General features: G+C 35.9%; 1 protein-coding gene across 1 annotated transcript in view; it reads left to right on the forward strand.

The window, feature by feature from the left end:
- The window catches only part of CHRM3 (cholinergic receptor muscarinic 3), a 237,899-nt gene that overhangs the window by 24,674 nt on the left and 192,974 nt on the right, over positions 1–20,251 (forward strand). The window contains exon 2 of the mRNA XM_004578512.3: positions 5,542–5,644. The gene's annotated coding sequence lies outside the window, so the exon portion shown is untranslated. The remainder of the gene's footprint in view (positions 1–5,541; positions 5,645–20,251) is intronic.

Genomic DNA, 20,251 nt, shown 5'->3' on the forward strand with positions numbered 1-20,251 from the left:
AGCCAAGAGCCCAGAGCCTCCTCCAGGTCTCCCATGCGGGTACAGGGTGCCAAGACTTTGGACTTTCTCAACTGCTTTCCCAGGTCACAAGCAAGGAGCTGGAAGGGAAGCAGGGCTGGCGGGATTAGAACTGGTGCCCATGTGGGATCCTGGGCATTCAAGGAGAAGACTTTAGCTGCTAGTCTACCACGCTGGGCCCAATATGTCTCTCTTCTAAAAATCGTTCTAAAACCTACTCTGGACTCATATGTAAGCTTTTGTTTGAAAGGTGAAACATTTTACAATATATTTAAAATTATAAGGAATTGTGGCAAAAGGAAAAGAGTTGTGCAGAATTTTGTATTTCTTCTATATAGCTTGGACTCTGCAGCATTCTGACACTCTTTTGTTCTAGGATAACACTGAAAAAAATCCCCAGCTCATCAAAAATGGGTGGGTTTCTGGTGAACTGAATTCTAATTTAACACATTCAAGGGTGACTATAGAAGCTTATATTCTTTGTTACTAATTAAGACTGCTTTGTTTGGTTTGGTTTGCCCAGTTTGCCTCATTATATAGACAGTTTGGGGTCTTATTCGGAGAAAGAATGGGTAGTTACAATGGTAAAAAGATTGGGGGGAGAATGTCATGTCCCATCGTACACAGTGCGAAGAAACCGAAAGGGACGTTGATTTTTCTAAATGGTACCTCTCTGCCTGAGAGTTTGGTGTACTTCCTGCATCTTTCATCAACAGCTAGTCTAAACAACTTCATCCTGAGCTTAAATCTCCCTGAAAAATCCCTAACACATTCTCAGCCTGTAGGCCTACTAGAACTTGGTGCCTGGCTGGGAATTAACTCAGTGCTTCTAGATACAAAGCCTGCCCAGGTGACTGTGAGCTTGAAACCAGCTTGCCCCAGAGTTCTTAGAAATCTAATGCCTTAAAAGGAAAAGATGGGATGAAAATAATTCAGTCTAATTTTCTTTGCATATGGAAATTTTTATGTCTTCATTTTGTAGATGTTATTTGTTCTGTTTGTTTCATATTATCTCTGAGTGAAATTTACTTGTTCATTCCATTAAACAAAGTAGTAGCTGTTAATATTTATTCTGAAAAGAAAATTACCCCTGCAGCAAGTCTTTTATTGGACTATATATATACATACTTAAATATATACAATATATGTTGGTGTTTGAGATTGTTATGAGCACAGAAATTCATATTTTAATTTAAAGAACAATATTTGTGGATTGAGCTAATTTTTCTCCAGTTATTTTGATTTAATATAAATATCACACAAAATTCTTTTGACACAAAAGGGTTCATTGACTAACATGTAGAAGACTCAAGGGTTGACCATTCTATTATACAATAGGGAGTAGACATTACAGCATAACAGATTAAGCTGCCCTGTGTAAAATCAACATCCCATATAGGCACCGGTTCAAGTTCCAGCTGCTCCACTTCCAATACAGCTTCCTGTTGATGCACCTAGGAAAACAGAGGAATGTGTACCCATTGGGAGACCTAGATGAAATCCTTGGCTTCTGATTTAGACCTGACCCAGTACTTGCCTTTGTGACCACTGAAGAAATAAAACAGTGATGAATGATAACTCTCACTCTCTCTTTATCTCTCCCTATGTCTATAAATTTGTGTTTCAAGAAAATAAATCAATAAGTAAAAATTTTAATGAAAACCCGGAATCGTAGGAGAAGTCTTCAAAAGAGTCAGGAAATTATGCATAGATTTAAAAAAAAATTCTTCTAAACTATTTAAATACCTTTGTATATTTAGCCTTCTGTGTTCATTGCTCAGCCAAAATAGTTTTCAACGCATGAACCATATAATAGCTTCTGTACAGCATCTTATTGCCACATCATTAGAAAAAATACAAATACTGGATAATTTTAAAGCAAATACAAACATTTTCTGCTTTTACCTAAATTACAATTCAGTACTAAAGAACATTTTAAAATACACGGTAGATTTTAAAAGTAGATCACCTTTGAGGCCAGTTCAGTGGTTAGTGCTGTAGCAGCTCATCTACGCCTGTGGTGCTGGCCTTCATTCAGGGTGTTATATGCTGGTTTATGTCATGGTTGCTCCACTTCGGATTCAGCTCCCTGAAATTGGCCTGGAGGAGCAGCAAAGAGAACTAAAATAAGCTCCCAGCTCCCAGCTTCAGACCAACCCAGCTCTGGTCATGACTGCCATTTGGGGATGTGAAGCAGCAGATGGAAAATCAATTTCTCCTCCTTTTTCTCTGTAATTATGAATTTCAAACAATATTTTTAAAAGAGAAATGAGCTCTGTTATTATAAAAATGCAAGGACCAGTAAAGCTTTAATCACCTAATCTCATAGTGATATGTAATGCAAACTCCCACTTCCACTATGTATTGGATGGCTATTACCTCTAAATTAATTCACCAGCTAGAGTTTTATATGCCTTTTCTAGTCACTTCACATACAGTCTAGTCCCACCTTTGGTCTGAGATGACCAGGGTCTGCTTTTTGGTACATGAATTGAATTTTTTCAAGAATTTAGAAATGATAAGTACTATTTTGTGTCTGGATTCTATTGTTGCAATGTATGCATCAGTATAACTCCCATGTAACAGTATCTGCCCAATGGCTAGAAAGTGGAGTTGAAGGAATGTAAGCAGGCAAAACTCTGTGGTACATATTGGAAGAGTTTATTAATCATGGATCTATAATGATCAGCAGCAATAGTAGTTCTGTCAGTAAGTCTTTCTATCATTATGATTTTATTTCCTTTTCTTATTTTCTATTCTTGCTTCTATTTCTATTTTTTCTGTGTGTATTTAGATACCAACACATACGCAAACGTACATACTCTAAATGTATCTCCTTCACCCTTCCTCTACCATCATTTAACAATAAACCAAATAGTAGTGTGTATCATGGAAGCCTTTAATCATGTACCAGGTGTTTTGATAAATCTATACATTCCTTTAATGTGTGTTTTAATTGATGAAGTATTTTAATTTGATAATAGGGATCACAATTTTAATGCATTCATAATTACTTTGTACAGTTATTTTGTCTCTCCATTTAACATTTTTGTATATGTATTTTATACATATTTATAATTAGAGCATATAGTTTTACATTATGATTTTGTTATTCCCCATATTACCATGTATTATTATGATGTCTACCTATTTACCATGAAACTAATATGCCAATGTGTTCTTAAGTACCCACTTCTAGATAGTCTGTTCATCATCATTGTAAATAATGTTGCAATGACCTTTTAATATATGTCATTTTCTAATTTTAAGTTAGTTACCACAAATAATTTGTGAACAGCTCACACAGTTCAATGATTTGAGATATAGGTAAGGAATCCTGCTATGAATTCAATTGGTGATTCAATGGACTATACACGTCTATAACTACATCATAAATAAAAAAATTTTAATTCTTTTTTGTTGTCATATTCATTCATGGTTTACTATATATTATTATACTTACCACCATCTATATATTATTTTAGTTTTTAAAAATCCCTTTAATTGTGACAAAATTATGTTATTTGTTGTTTGCCAGTTTGACATAATTAGATTATTTGACCATCCGAAAAGCTTAAGATTCAAATTCCAACCCAAGTTTCTTCCCATTGTGTGCTAAGTAAACTAATCTGTCAAATAGTTTCTTCATTTGTAAAGTGTTAGCAAAATTGATATGCACTAAATAGGACTTTGCAGTGATGTGATCAGGTTAATGAATGCCTGAAGTTCAACAGTGGTCACACAGGAAATTGTTACTTCTCTGCCAGCTGTCTCTGACTCTCTAATTGTGTTTACCAGTACTCCCACTCTTGACTCATTCCTACCTAGATTATCCGTGCAGATTCTTTGGGTGCAAAGTCTTGCAGATCCAAACTTTGTCATTTTGGAAATTACTTCCTCGGGGACAATTGTCCAAGGCTTCTAGGGCCTCAGTACTTGGGTAGCAGATGTTAGATTTCAAATCTCTGAGTGCAGATTTACTCACCTGATGAACTTCCTCAAGTATTTACATGTTCGGAATGTGCGTTCCTTCCTCCCTCACAGCTTCCTGCATCTCAGGATGCTACCAGAACATCCCCCTCCTCCCAGGCAGTTGCTTCCTCCCTTTGTTACTCCTCTATCCAGCCTTCAAGACTCAGCTTAAAGACGTCCCTCTTTGTTGCTAGCAGAAGCATTTATTTAGTAGTTTCCACACAATACTGAGTTGCCCCATAACCTACATGGGCTCCTAATTGACTAGACTCAAAATCATTAAGAGCAGGACCAAGTTATTTTCATTTTTTTCTAAACACAGTCCCTGATGAGTATTATTTGCTCAGTGACAATATACAATGATAATGAATGTAAACACTTCCTCTGGGATAAAAAAAATAAAGTTGATGCTTAAATTATTAATGATCTAGCTTATCAGGAAACTCACCCAAGCTTGGTCTTGGCTGGCTTTGTGCTGCTATACCAAAGTACTGTAGGCTGGGAAGTTTCTAATCAGTAAAAAAAAAAAAAATGGCTCATGTTTTTGATCCAGAAATTACTAAATGAAGGTGGAAGCTTCTGGTGAGGGCCTCATTAAAGCTTCATGCAGCAGGAAAGAACTATGTCCCTTGCACAGCGGAAGAGTGAACAGGCAGAGTGAGAAGAAAGTGACCTTGCCCTCCTACACATACATTAAACGTTCCAATGAAGGAAGAACTTATTCATGGTCCAATCTCCTATTACTGCCATAATGGCGATTAATGTTCAACATGAATTTGAGTGGATATTAAAACTAAAGCAGCTTTCTATATGTAATATAAATACAATATATTGGGCCCTGCCCAGTTGACTAGCGGCTAAAGTCCTCACTTTGCAAGCCTCAGGATGCCATGTGGGCGCCAACTCTAATCCCGACAGCTCAGTTTCCCATCCAGTTCCTTCCTTGTGTCTAGGAAAGCAGTTGAGGATGGGCCAAAGGGACCCTGTGCCCATGTGGGAGGCCTGGAAGAGGCTTTGGATCAACACAGCGTTGGATCATTGCGGCTGCTTTGGGGAGTGAAACATCGAATGGAAGATCTTTTTTCTTTGTCTCGCCTCCTCCTCTCTGAATATCTGACTTTCCAATGAAAATAAAATAAATCTTAAAATATATATAATATATTAGAAGGACATATATATTAGGAGAAAAACCTATATGTATATATTAATATTGAAGTGGAGATAGAAAAGTTTATATTTCCAATTAGTGGCCATTTCAAACTGAGAGCATATGACCATAGGGTGGGAATCCCAAGATAGAGCAACATAGTAATAGATAGATTATACAAAATCATTGTTTTTCTAGTAATTGCTGTGTATCACATTCAACAGACAGGTAGTGCAAAATAAAAAATAAAAAGATATCTTGATTGCTTTTGGAAAATGTGATAAATCTTCATTTGTGAAATGTATCATTTGTTTAAAATTATGTGTCACAATTTTGTAGTGTCAGCATCTACTTGATCTTTGTACAGTCTTATTGATCTCTTCCCTTTTTAAATTTATTTTCAGATATCTTGGTGCCATGGAACCTGGTTTCTTTTCACAAGAGAAGTTTGACAAACACAGCAGTCCTTGATACGTTGGATTGGTTTGATGATCCTTCCTGATATAGGTATGTAAACAACTTCAAATAGATGCTTACCCACCCTTTTAAAAGTATCTATGGTTGTCAAGTATTGAGTTTGTTCTGAAGTTAAAGGCACGTGTTTGAGATCATCTTTGCATTTTCTACTTAGAAATAGGTGTTTCTGGTTTGACACCACAATACTGAAGACATGCTCACTTTCTTTGTTTTATGATAAACTGAGAGAATACCTCCAAGAGGAAGGAGAACTTCTGTGTTCCTATGATTATGAAAATCATAACATACATCCAAAGTATATGGATGTCAAATACATGAAACATGACCAGTTCATTGGTGTTCTTGCACTGTAACATCTTTAGTTCAAAGTTCTGACAGAAAAAATATTCCCCCCAATGACTTCAGACTCAACTGAGTGAGTACTGTATTATTAGCTCAACTATGAGGCACGTGATCTAATGAGTGATTCTTCGATCTATAAGAATTTGTGACAGTTTTTATTTGCTTATGATTATGATGCTTATGATTATATAAATGTGAGATAAAAATAGAGTATTTGACAATATTGCTGAATAAATACTCTTAAGGGGAATATTCTGAAACAGTTTTTCATAATATATAAGCCTTGTGGTTCCTAAATCTGTCTTATTCAGGTTGTTTGCTATATGAACACTGTGTGTATATGTATGCGATACAGGCAGACTGGCAGAGAAACATGTTGTCAAGGATAACTCACCATGCCTATGATTTAGTGTATATACACAGGTGTGTATAATATTTTATGACTAAGTGATACATAAAACATCATTTATTATTTTGGAATTTTAAAAATATTACTAAAATTATAGCAGCTGTATTAAAATGCTGGTAAAAATTTAGAGACATGGGATTCTGTTATCAGAGGGGAAACTGTAACATCATTCTTTCCCACCCTACTCCTGTCAAACAAAACGAAATCAAGTCTAACAACTGCCTAGGAAATAGCACAGCCCTGAGAATTTTTATTTTAGTTGTCAGATTTGATTTTAGTTGTGCTACTTAAAATGATAGTGGAAAAGTTTTAATAATTAATTAGGGAAGAGAGTTATTTAATTCTGGAAGGACATGGAGGGAGATCCTGGGGGAGGCAGAGTGAGAAGGAAATTAATCAACCCAAAATTATAGTGTTCCTTAATATAACAAGTCACCTTTATTCTTTTTGAGATATCAAGTAATTAATAGATGTGTCTCTGAGAGTCTCCAGACATCTTTGAGAGTTTGAAATTTATACTTAGAATTTAACCTCTCTGATTTAAGGCAAAAGTTAACAACTGGTCTATCTTTGTTTATAATGTTGTTGATGTCTTGTTTTTCTTGTTGCTTATGCAAAACTGCCATGCACGTTAAAAAAGTTTTCCAAGTCAAAATATCAGAATGCTTAAAAATAAATCTAGGCCCTCTGCTTGGTCTTTCTTTGTAAATACCAGTATAAGAAAATTGGGTGCTCAAGCCAGAAATAAATGCCATGCAAGATATTTCCCTTTTTTTATTCTCTCTACATGAGACCCAGCAAGTCCTCCACATTTATTTCTGAGCCAGTGTACAGTGGGTCTGAACCATCACTAAGCAGAGATACTGGTGCTTGGTGTGTTCCCCTATAACTTAAGTTAATAGTTCAGAGGATGGGAGATAGATCAATTATTTTATCAAAGCCTGTCATGCAATTTTAATGTGCATCTCTTTCCCTAATAGTTTTATTTCTCTTAGCGTCACCTAATGCAGGTCATGTTGTTACAACTTTTTCTTACTTCTTTGATGATGGTTAAATTATCTCCATTTCCATTATTGTTCCTGTTCAATCCATTCTGTACCAAGCAGCCGCAGTAATTGTTTTACAGTTAGATATCTAATTCTCGTCTGAACATCTTATATGATAATATTAAGTCAGTGGGTTAATAGGTGATGATCATTCAAACATGGGGTGAATGAATACTTTAAATGTGATTTCTGTTGAAGATCCAAGTCACTGAGGCATTAAGTTTTAGGAGCAGAAGGAATGATGTAAAAGGCATAGTTGAAAACAACACAGCAGATTAGGCTATTCCCACATTTGACACAATAACGAATCTTGCAGCAACTTCTACTTGAATCGCTCTACCAGATATTGACCTATAGACCAGACATCTTGTTGACATGTCATACAATTTGCCACTTGATCCCTGTCCCTATTTCACCTTCCCATCAGGAGCAAATTTTTTTTTAAAAAGTTAGAAATTAGAAGTTGCACTATTTTAAGATTTCTTTTATGTCATAGCTACTAACATTTTAAAACTTCCTTGCACAATTTGCCTAGAAAATAATACTGGTGACCATATAGACTGAATAAAAGGAGAGAGAGAAAACAAGAGTGAGAGAAAGGTTTTGATTAATATATTGGAAGGTTTGTGGCTGGGGTCTTTTTGCTGCTCAGACATTTAGACAACATTTCATCAACAGATTGTGTAAATCCAATTCTTTATTTGAATTGCAGTGGAGGTATTTTTGTTTCTCTCAGTGACATACAGTTTGAGGTTAATATCTCCTTTATACTCTTTATCACCTAGTATTTCCCTTTCCATGGAAACCACTGTATTTCCCTTTAAAAGGAAAAATGTGGAGTTTCTCCAGAAAACTCTTTTATTAAAGTATTCCATTGGTAGTACTATACTTTGATTTCAGATCGAGATTTTAAAATAAATAAATGCAAACCAGATCGAAACTGAATGGAAAAATAAACTAATTATACTAATGGTACACAGCAGAATCAACTTTTATTTCATACTGATGACAATTTTGCCTTCATCTTTAAAAAGAAGATACATTTATTTGTTTTGAAATCAGAGTTATAGAGAGTGGGGGAGTGACAGAGCTAAAGATTTTCCATTCACTTGTCCCTTCCCCCATGGCTGCAATGGCCAGTGCTGGGACATGGAAGGAAGGAAGGAAGGAGGAAAGAAGGAAAGGAAAAATGCATATGCCCTTGTCAGTGATGGTCATTGAGGAGAATGCATCCATTTACCTAGATACTGAAATACATCAAAGGCATAGCTACTTTTTGAAGTGATTTTTTCTTAGTGAAGTTAAAGTTTTTGAAGCACCAAATGTACCCAAATAATATGCCTGTGCAGAAGTATCCCTGGTTTAAAAAAAGAAAAACAAATGATTTTCTAAGTTTTCTCTTTAAATATTTATGTTGATTTAAAAATGGGAATCCAGATAAACAGTAGGATGAACATATAGGAACTGAACATCCCGAGACACATCACAGAGCATGACTTGTTAATCGGTTGCCTTTGTGTTTCCTTTTGGGATCAAGATGAGCTAGTCTGGTGTATAGGTGTCTGTGGAGAACAGGGTTGCAATGAGATCGCAGATGCTTTTCATACCATTTTAGTAACATCTTTGGAGGGATTCAGTTGGTGATGCTCTTTACGTTTTCAATATATATATTGGTACATAATTTCTTGGATTTTGGGGTGTCCACATTCAGAATCTAGGAAACTTAAATGAAATCTATCACATTGACACCTTGTGGAATGTCTATTGGGAGGGAAAGTAATAGTATCTGAAATAAGTATTACATTAAGCACATTTCATCTTGAGTTCTCCACTATTTTTTCCATCTTATTGTCTCTTTTTAATCAAAGTGCTTCCTAAAACTAGTGTGTCTATTGTCACTTAAAATTCATTAAAAGTCTAATGTGAAAATACACATGAATTCTCTACTATTGCGTGGAAACATTACAAACATTTGATAATACTGAGTTAATTATAAAGGTTTGCATTATATTAAGATGTCAAATGTTAGTAGATATTTGTTATTATGGGAGGCCTCTTGTTGCTAGTGTCATTTTTCTGGTATATTGTATTAACTTTAGAGACAGACTATTTTGGAATAAAAGATGCATCCTTCCAGTATCTTTCATAGTTAAGCCATACTAGATTTCAGGAAATGTTTGTGGAATAAGCAAATGAATAATTTAAATGAATTTTCATTTTAAAAACAAGAAAGCAAATTATACCAAAGCTAAAAGCTGATTTAGTCATTGAACTAGATTGATGAATAGTATTCCATAGAGTAGATGTACCACCATTTCTTTATCCATTCTTCCGTGAGATGCAGTTTCCGCTGATCTTTGTTGGTGAAATGTGTCTCCTGTAGGCAACAAATAGATGGGTTTTTGTTTTTTAATCCAGTCTACTAATTTATGACGTTTGATCAATTTAAGCCGTTTTTTTGTTAATTAATCTTTTCCTTTAAAATCTTTCTTTGGTGTATATATACTTATTTATGTACTTCTGCTTTGCTTTGTTGTAATAAAACATTTTAAATGGGCAATAAAACATGCAATCACTATAAAGTAAAATAAAAATGAGGACAAAGCTTGAGAATTGAGATACAAACAGAAGCAACGATTAGGCAGATACTGGGGACTAATATTTTACTTTCTCATGCTGTACTCTAGGTTTTCAGCCAACTAAAGGCAAATTTTAGATTAACAGTTTTGCTTTTGCCTAACCTTAAAATAGTGTTTCACAAATGTTTGTTCCTTAACAAGAAATATGCCTGATAGGAATGGAAAGATAAAAAATATTTACTGTATATAGGATTTTTTGACTCATAATCCACAGGTTCATGCTGCTAAGAAAGAAGTAAGGCTATCCTGTCCCAGATCAAGGTATTCAAAGTCAGTGGAGAATAAATTAGAAGACACCTTTATCTGAATGCAACAAAACTTGAAATCCCTGCACTGTTTTCTAATAATGTACATGTTTCATAAACATTTCTGAAGGCCACTTGTGTTTTAATTTCATAGTTTAAACCAAAATAAACCTATAAACCTATATATTTAATTCCTTCTTCCAAGAACACTTTGGCATATTTTTGGATGTCTGAAACTTTTTTTGTTACTGATGTTTGAAAGAAATTTAGTGAGAGCAAATTTTATTTATTGACTTCTGTTACTTGTTAGCTTCACTAGAACTTGATGTCTTGCCTTCTTTTTTCAATTGTCATTGATATTAAATTTTGACTTTTGTTCTGCACAATCAAACCATAGCTCTCATTTCCATACTGTGGTATGGATTATCTTAATATTATAGATAGTTTTGTTTCAAATCCTGTGATTTATTCCATTTGACTTATTATAAACACATCATTTGATTACAGTTTATTTCATTGATGAACTGGAGATGAGAATAGAATTTAAAAATATATTTACTTATTTTTATTGGAAAGTGAGGTTTACAAAGAGGAGAGACAGGGAGAAAGATCTTCTGTCCACTAATTCTGTCCCCAAGAGACCACAACATCTGGAGCTGAGCCCATCTGAAGCCAGAAGCCAAGAGACTCTTCTGGATCTCCCACATGGATGCAGGGTCTCACAAATTTAGGCTATCCACAACTGCTTTCCCAGGCCACAAGAATGAAGCTGGTTGGGAAGTGAAACAGGCAGAAAGGGAACTGGCACCCATATGGGATTTTTGCGCATGCAAGGCAAAGATTTTAGCCACTAGGCTATCATGCCGTGCCCAATAATTGAATTTTAATAAAGATATTCTTCAGTTGATAAGAATAGCATTTGCTTATTAAAATTTTAGAAAAAAATGTTTGCTTTTGCATTGGTGTTCATTCCAAAGTATATATATCATCTAAATATTTCAATACTTAAATATTCCAAAATCTAAATATCATTTTCTGTCTTCAGCTTAAGTATCTAGAGTCACATATTTGGCTTAGTTATTTTCTTTTCTTTAAAAACCGTTTAATTTCTCCATATAGTAAGCATTTTTCCAATACTTTTTGTTGCAATAATAGAAAATATTGCCAGTATGAAATTTCAGAGACTGATTTTCTTGATATTGTTTTGTACATGAGATATGACTCCAGTTTAGTTAACAAAGTTTGCATACCGGTGCTTCTGAAGAACCTGTGTTAGCAATGAGAAAGCAGTGGCACTCGGATCACAGCAACTTTGATTAATAAAAGTGTTTATAAAGTCCTTGAATTATTGTGCATTCTTTGAATTGGTAAACTTGGTAAGCAATTGTCTTTATTTTCTTAAATTTGATAGTATAGTGAAGAAATATATCTATTTTCTGCCAGTGTTGTTATAAATTCATGATTTATAATTTGTTGCTTATTCAGAGATTCGAAGATGAGAAGTTGAAGATAATGATTAAATGATAGTATTTTCCTCTTTTCATTTTTACTAAAGTATTTTTTTAAACTAATGTAAAATTTTTCGATTTTTTTTTCTTGGGAGTTTTCAATAACGAGTGAAAATATAATCCGTTTACATCCTAGTAGTAGTTGAGGTTGTTGAAAAATACAGAATGAGGTTCTGTTTAATTGTATTTTTCTTTCCCAGAGAAGAACTCTATAATTAAATGTCATAAATGTAAGATTCTGGAGGAATGCTGTGTAATAAATGTTAATGGAACCAATTGTTCTTGTGGCTTTGAGTACTCTCTCCATGAATAAAGATTTACATTCTGGTTTAGGCTTTATAAATGTTTGCATAAAGAGGCGAAAAATAAATGAGTAACATTCCAATTACAGTTTTCTTTTAATAGAGTGACAGGAATTGTAAAATAGCAGGACTGGTGTATTTAATTTTTTTTCATTGTGCTACATGGGAAAACATAAAATTGTGCCCCAAATAGAGTAAGCCTACTTTGGTAGAGGGCCTTGAGCTTCGCGTTAAAAACATATCAGCGTGAGGTAGTTACTACTCACAGCATATTCTGTGCCAGACATCTTTTTAGGCATTGAGACTTGTAACAGTCAGTACTTTCCTGGGTAAAGACTTCAGGAATTGTCCAGTTAAGAAACATTTGGCGATATCTGTTATTGTCATTTCAAGGCTAGGAGCAGGTGGTCTTGCCCAGAAAGATCATGCAGAGCGAGAAGAGACAGAAGTTCTACAAATTGCTCATGTTTATGATCTCTTAAAAGCCTACAACCTACTCAAAAGATCACAGTTGCTAGGTGGAGTTCCCTTTTGTTTCAAAACTGAAACGTTTCCTGTCTACCGTAGTACCCAGAATCCCTTGGGTTCATATTCTGATCTGTTTCTTGAGCTAAATGCGAAAGCAAGCTTTTGGAGATACAATACTTGAAATTCCTACGTTGAAGCCATCTAGGCAAGATAACCACCCAAAACGAGTTACATCAACATAACTTTACCATATTTTGTGTGGAGGTATTTTCCCACATTAAGGGGAAAAAATCATTTCAGAGAGGCTGTACTTAAAAAAAAAATTAGTCTAAGTAAATGATTTTCTGTCTGCTTTGAAAAGAAATCATCATTTAAAGAGCTGCATGTGGTTTGTTTTTGCTATTTGCTGTAGCAGCATTCCCTGAGTGACCCAGGAAGGCCAAACAGAAGGTCAATGACAAGCCACAAGATCTCCAAGGTTGAAGTAATTATTCTGTTTGGATCTCTGCTGACAATAGCAGAAAGCAGAAACCTTTCGTTTCCTAATGTTCTGTAAGCAGCACCAGAGGAGCTAAAGACAGGAATCACTTAAGAAAAATTCCAGACTGGCATGGGAGCTGTCACAGGTTAATCCTGGGTTCTACTGGGAGACTCTAGAGACACTTTCAAGCCTTCCAAGTCATAAAATGGGAAGTGGGTGATGAAAGGCATAAAGGGCATGGAGGCTTTGTAGAGCAGTTGGCTTTCATTCTAAGCATTCAGGAGTCTATCATGCTTATGTGAAGAGAAGCTCTAATGGATCTGGCACGGTGGCATAGAGGGTAAAGCCACCACCCGCGATGCTTGCATCTTTTATGAGCACTAGCTTCAGTCCTAGCAGCTCCACTTCTGAGCCAGCCCCCTGTTATTGCACCTGGGAAAGCAGCAGAGGATCACCAGCGTCCTTGAACCACTCTTGAACCACTCTATCAACCTGGAGACCTGGAAGAAACTACTGGCTTTGGCATAGCTCAGGCCTGGCCATTTTGGCAATTTAGGAAGTGAACAAGCAGATGGAAGACATGTCTCCTCCCTTCCTCCTTTCCCTGCTCTCTATCCCTATCACTATCTGTATCATCTCTATCTCTCACCATTTTTATCTTCCTCTTTGTGTAACTATGCCTTTCAAAACAAAGAAAACAGATCCTTTTTAAAAAGAGGCATTGGAAATGGCAGTGAAGAGCTTTATAAAGTTTGGTCCTAAGAGTAATTAAAAAAGTTATTATGGACATGTGTTTGTGTTTGCTGAAGGAATTTTCCTTCACTCAACCTGTTGGAACATTCTCCTAATTTTTATAAAAAGAAAATATTTTAAAGGTCAGAGGCAACAAGCCTTCATTCACTTAGCCAAGAGGCATAGATAATATAGTCCATGTGTTCAATTTAATTTAAACAAAATGTCAGCCCCAGAGAGTAACTAGTATGTATTAATCTCAAGATAGATTAGAATGACATTGAGCTATGTCCCTCTTGCCTACCCAGGAGCTCATCAAAGAGTTATTCATCCATTTTAAGTTTTAAACATTGTTCCAATGCAGAAAATTGTCAAGCAAAATTATAAATGACCTCTAGATGTTTTTATATGGTGTTAGCCTTTTTCTTCCGTCATGTTGATGTCACCTAATTTGGATGCCCATCTAGGTAGTGGATGAAATGTCTGTGTTTTTGGAGGTGGGAAAAGTATGTACATTTTAAATTTGAAACTTAGATCATTAAGGGAGTCTCCTCAAGACCAGCTGTCTCAAAAAACTTGATCAGGAAGTGAAGAAATCCATGAGTGCTCATTTCAGTGTTTTGAGAGATATCCGAGGACAGGAGACTGCAGAGGATCCAAGGATCTCCAAGTAAATTAGCGATTTCAAATGCCACCCCTAAGTTCTGTCATTTTCCTCTAGCAGTTCTCTCCTGACCTAAATGGCAGCTTCACATTTAACTGTCTTGAACAAAATTGTAAAAACTTCACACAAATGCTCAGAGGCTCACATCAGCCAGCTAGAATCTAAGTCTGGGTCTCTGTCTTTTGAAGAAATGGGTTTTCTTGATGATGATAATTATCTTGCTGAAAATTGTGTGTGTGTGTGTGTGTGTGTGTGCACGCGTTTTCTAAGCTTCCTATGAGGCAGGGCACCTGTGAAAAGAAATAAGTCCCCAGAATCAACAAACACTAGGAAATTGAAAATCTAACTACATAAATTTACATGTCAAAATCAGTTGAAGAGTCATGGTTGTTACCATTTTGGCTAATAACTCTTTTTGAAAAAGGAACAGCAGCTGAGGTTAAGATGGAAGCGTCAATGTTTTCTGGATTTTGAAGTGTGGTCAGCTAGTTTTGAAGAGAGCTGTCCAGGCTGTCCTGCTGCTGTGCCCGCCCCATGGCTAAGGAGCCCTGATGAGTATGTTGGCTCCATAACTCAACAAGAACGTACAGAATGTTAAGACTTTGTTGGATAATCACAAGGAGGAGGAACATAACAAAAGGCAGGAAAAGTTATGAAAGCTGAAGTGCTTGCCAAGAGGAAATTCAACAGTCTTTAAACTCATGAATAGTTACTTGAGCGAAGGCAGTCATCCTGCTTGCTTTTTTTGCAAGGGGCAGACCGGCTGCCACAGGCTTAAGGGTTTCACACTAGAGGAAGGAAAGAGTTTCTCCACAGTGAACCTTGGGAAATGACAGGACTGGGAACTAAAGAGGAGGGTGACATTTAACTGCTCAAAGAGTTGGGCTGGGGAGAATATATATTTTCATCTGTTTGATTTGACTTCAGGCCATTCTGACCTTAGGTTGACTCTAATCTGTTCCAACAGTTTCTGTGAATTCTAGACTTATACTTCAGAAATCTACATCTTAAGTGCATTTAGGAGGAAGAAATCAGATTATGCCCAGAGCTAATATTCCTGCTCTGTACTCACGCACACCTGTGCTTCTTTCATATGTTCGTTACACAGTTATATTGGAAACTTGTTGCAATTACTATCTGAATCTACAAAATAATGATCACATAGTTCAGAAATAGTTTCCGTTCATTTTTTTGGCCACAAGGTTATTCGTGATAATTCTTTTGGGATCAGTGTTGCAGCACAGTGAGTAAAGACACTACCTATAATGTTGACATCCCATACAGGGGCCTGTTTGAGTCCCAGCTGCTCTACTTCAAATCCAGCACATGTTCATATGTGTGAGGAAGAAATGGAAAACGGCGCAAGTATTTGAGCCCCTGCACTGGTGTGAGATCTGGATGAAGCTCCAAACTCCTGTCTTCAGCCTTGCCCAATCCTGGCTGTTTTTCTGTCACTTGTGGAGTGAACCAGAGGGTCACTATTATCTTTATGCCCAAATTTTAGATGAGAAACTGTGACTTGTGGAAGTCTATGAACTGCCTGTTGTAGTCATGCTCCATGTTAGACTCTTACACTGGTTTCATTCATGGTGAATTACCATGAATGTAAAAGCTTATGGTTGCATTGAAAGCAGTTTAACATTACTGAAGACAGAATGCAAGCTAATGCAGTCTACCAGGTTACATGAGACTCTCCAGGGTACAAATCAAGACACAAGTCATTTGTATTGGTTATAGGAAACTCAACCATGTCATGCAGAAGATTATGTGTTGAGGGCCCGGTGTGGTGGCCTAGTGGCTAAAGTCATCGCCTTGAATGCACCCGGGATCCCATTTGGGTGCCGGGTTCTAATCCAGACAGCTCCACTTCCATCCAGCTCCCTGTTTGTGGCTTGGGAAAGCAATCAAAGACAGCCCAAAGCCTTGGGACTCTGCGTCCGCATGGGAGACCTAGAAGAAGTTCCTGGCTCCTTGCTTCAGATTGACACAGCACCGGCCGTTGCAGTCACTTGGGGAGTGAATCATCAGATGGAAGATCTTCCTCTCTGTCTGTCCTCCTCTCTGTATATCTGTCTTTCCAATAAAAATAAATAAATCTTTTTAAAAAAAGATTATGTCTTGACTTTCACACCTTCTTCTTGCACAAATAAACTATCTAAATCCTTAATCTTTAAAACAAGATTTGATATTCCAGAAAATAATTGAAAATCTTTGGCATTGTTGGGTGGAAAAAGAAATGGGATATACATTAACTTTGGAGTGATGGTGGGTTAATATTTGTTTTGTTGCTTGGTATTAGGTCAATAATGATGATAAATGTTCCTCTGATCTAAAACTATTTTATTTTAACTCTGGGACTAGAGTGTTAACATCAGAAGAATTAAAATATTCAATTTTTTTGCACACAAGTGAGCATATGAAAATGAAATAAAGGAAAAATTCCATCTTTTTTGTACATTAACATAAACTTAATACCCTAAAATTAGCACAATACTCTCGATCTATACCTTTAATGCAGAAGAATTAATATATTTTATTTTGTATTATCAATATATAATATTAATATATACAGTCAATTTTAAGAATAATTGCTTTCCTTTTCCTAATTGTTTCTATTTTCCTTTTAGAATTATGTTGTGTTTTCACTGACATCTATTCCAGAGATCAAAACACACAAACATTGAAATGATGAGCAAGTGTCCTATCTAGAAAGGATTGTTAAGAGTTTTATATTTTATATTAGGAATTTTTTTCTGTTTACATTTTGGTAGAATCTTACTGTCTTTAATATTGTGTATAGTGCCTTACTAAACATGGTAACAGCAAATTAAACTACTATTTTGCACTTGGTTATAGAGTAGGAAAATATAGTATATTGCTTTGACGTGTTGGCATTGAATTATTCTCATTTTTTTCATCTTCCTCTCTCATGAAATCTGCATGATCCTGTGGGAACACTGACTAAAATCATCACCCACAGTTTCCTGAGTTTAACTATAATCTTTCCCTGGGAAACAGTAAAGTTTATATTATGAAGTGTGGAGATAAAAACATTCAAATGTTCACTATTAGAAGTTTTAAAACACTAATACGGTTATATGAATTGACTTTTTCACTCACAGATACCATATTTAGAGGAAGTCTAAAGCAAAGGGAACTCATGTTAGAAAAAAAATGCTTTCAAGACCAGAGAAAAATTTCCATTATCTTTGAAGGATTTCAGGTTTGCCAGTCTATAATTTGAACTGTTCTGCGTTTGAACTAGACTTATATGGTCATTTAACTTCCTCATGTGCACTGCTTATTCCAGATCACTTTTTGATTTATTTTCTTCTTTTTAGTGAATGGATTATGTGCAAATACACCCTTCTTTACTGTCAGCATTACCTCTGACTCCAACCCCTCTACCTTTACCCTGTGTGTGCTAACATGTTCTCTGTGAAGACTGTTCTTTTCGAAGCAGACAACCTATAAACCATTTTGGTCAGACAAAATATTAGAAAATACATATTTGTACTTGAAGCCAGAGACACGGTTCCTGGACCTAGCTTTCCTACCTATCTGGCCTTGGGTAAGATACTTAGCCTCCCTATAAACTTTGGTTTCTGCATCTTTGAAGCAGAGATAATGCCTATGTGTTGGGACAAAATCATATAAAATGTAAGTGATGCTTTTTATAAATTGTAAAGTCCTATAAGAATATGTGTGGCTTTTTTTGTTAAGATGCTGATTCCTGCATGTGCCTCCCACGTTGAAGTGCTTGTGTTTGAGCCCCTGTACTGCTTCTGACCCAGTAACTTGATAACGTGCACCCTGGTAGGCAACAGGTTATGGAGCTTGTGTAGGAGTCCAGTTAGATCCTATGTATCAAATGGATTTGTATAATAAAATTTTGAAAAATTCTCATTGGAGAGTGTCAGGTAGTCTACTAATTGAAGCAAACATCTCATCTGTAATTTACACTTGCCTGGTGACTTAGGGTAAGATGTTGAACCTGGGTATAAAAAATGTATTTCGGTTTCCATAAAATGATGCTTATTAAATAGAACCCAATTGCCAGGGACAAAATGTAGTTTAATTAGGAAAATACGTACAGTATACTTATAAAATATTCTGCCATGTGGAGAGCAAAAAAATGAATAATTAGTAATATCTTCCTTTTAAAATATACATGTTTGGTAGTATGCTGGCACATTTCTGCATTTGACATTTGTATATAGTCATCTGCTTTAATTTAAAAAAATGTGATCTGGGCCCATCACAGTAGCCTAGTAGCTGAATCCTTGCCTTGCATGTGCCGGGATCCCATATGGGTTCCTGTCCTGGCTGCTTCACTTCCCATCCAACTCCCTGCTTGTGGCCTGGAAAAGCAGTCGAGGATGGCATAAAGCCTTGTGATCCTGCACCCACATGAGAGACCTGGCTCCTGGATTTGAATTGCCTCACTCCAGCTGTTGTGGCCACCTTAGAAGTGAACCAGCAGACAGAAGATCTTTCTCTCTGTCTCTCCTTCTCTCTTTAAATTTGACTTCCCAATAAAAAATTTTATTAAGAAATAAAAATATGAGCTTGCAACATTAATTCTATTTGGTTTTCCTATTAATACTAATTACTAACACAGTTGTTCTCAAAGTTTAGAATATAAAAAAACCATCAAAAAGAAAAAGCACTAGTGAGCCAACTTCCAAATACTATCACTGCTTAGCATGTTTCTGAAGTAAAAGTACTGGAACAAGGATGAATTCAGTGAAAACCAAGGTAAATAGATGAAGAAGTTAGAAATAGTTTTGGGATACAGAAAAAAAAATTCTGAAAAACAGAAACAAGAGACACAGAACTATTTTGAAAGCAGAGACGCAAAGAAACAGACATTTAAAAACAGTGGTGTTTTGAACAAGGATTGAGAATTACAATGGCATTTCAAAGGCCAAGAAGTTAAAAAAGCAAGGGCCCTGTCTGAGGGTAGGCTCATTTATTTAGTCATCAACCTGCATAGAATCTGGCCAGTGTAACAATAGGAATGTTTTCGACTCTGCTTTGCAGTGGCATTTCCAGACAGTGGGAGGGAGGCAAAGAAACAGTTTTCTAGTACTTTTCTTAAAAATAAACAAGCAAACAGGAAAATAAAGAAAAGTTAGTTCCTCCAGTCACTCGCTTCATACCTGTGGGTGATGACAGCATAGGAAATTAGCAAAAAAAGGTGAATAAATGATAAATCCCTGGCTTTATGCAGATGGAACTGCATAATTACTCATACACAGATTCATTTTTTTTAAATATGAGAAAGAAATGACAACCCAGGTTTGTCAAATTCACATGCCAAAAACAAGCATTACGAGGTAATTATTATTTTGCAAAGCTACACCGTAACAGGTATTATCAATGCTATGATGTCAGTACTTGACATTACTAATAATTAAGAACAGATTATCTTAAATCTTGAGAAATCACTTTTCTATTTCATCCTCAAAGGTCATTATTCCTGTCATTAATCTGAAAGGAAATATTACTGTACTTGAAGAGCATACAGAAAAATGAAGAGTCTATACCAGATTACTGTTTGTATGCTATAAGAGTTTTAATTTTTTTTATTTGAAAGGCAAATACTCAGAGAAAGACAGCTCATATCCCATGGTTCACTCCCTTAATGCCCGCAATGGCTGGGATTTGGACAAGTCTGTGAAGGCAGCCTGGAACACAGTCCAGGTCTCCCACAGGAGGAGCCAACACCCAACTACTGGAGCTGTCATGTGGTGCCTCCCAATGTCTGTGTAAGCAGGATGATGGAATTGAAAGCCAGA

This window comes from Ochotona princeps, chromosome 10 (genome assembly GCF_030435755.1).
Source record: "Ochotona princeps isolate mOchPri1 chromosome 10, mOchPri1.hap1, whole genome shotgun sequence".
In the NCBI taxonomy this organism is placed as follows: domain Eukaryota; kingdom Metazoa; phylum Chordata; class Mammalia; order Lagomorpha; family Ochotonidae; genus Ochotona; species Ochotona princeps.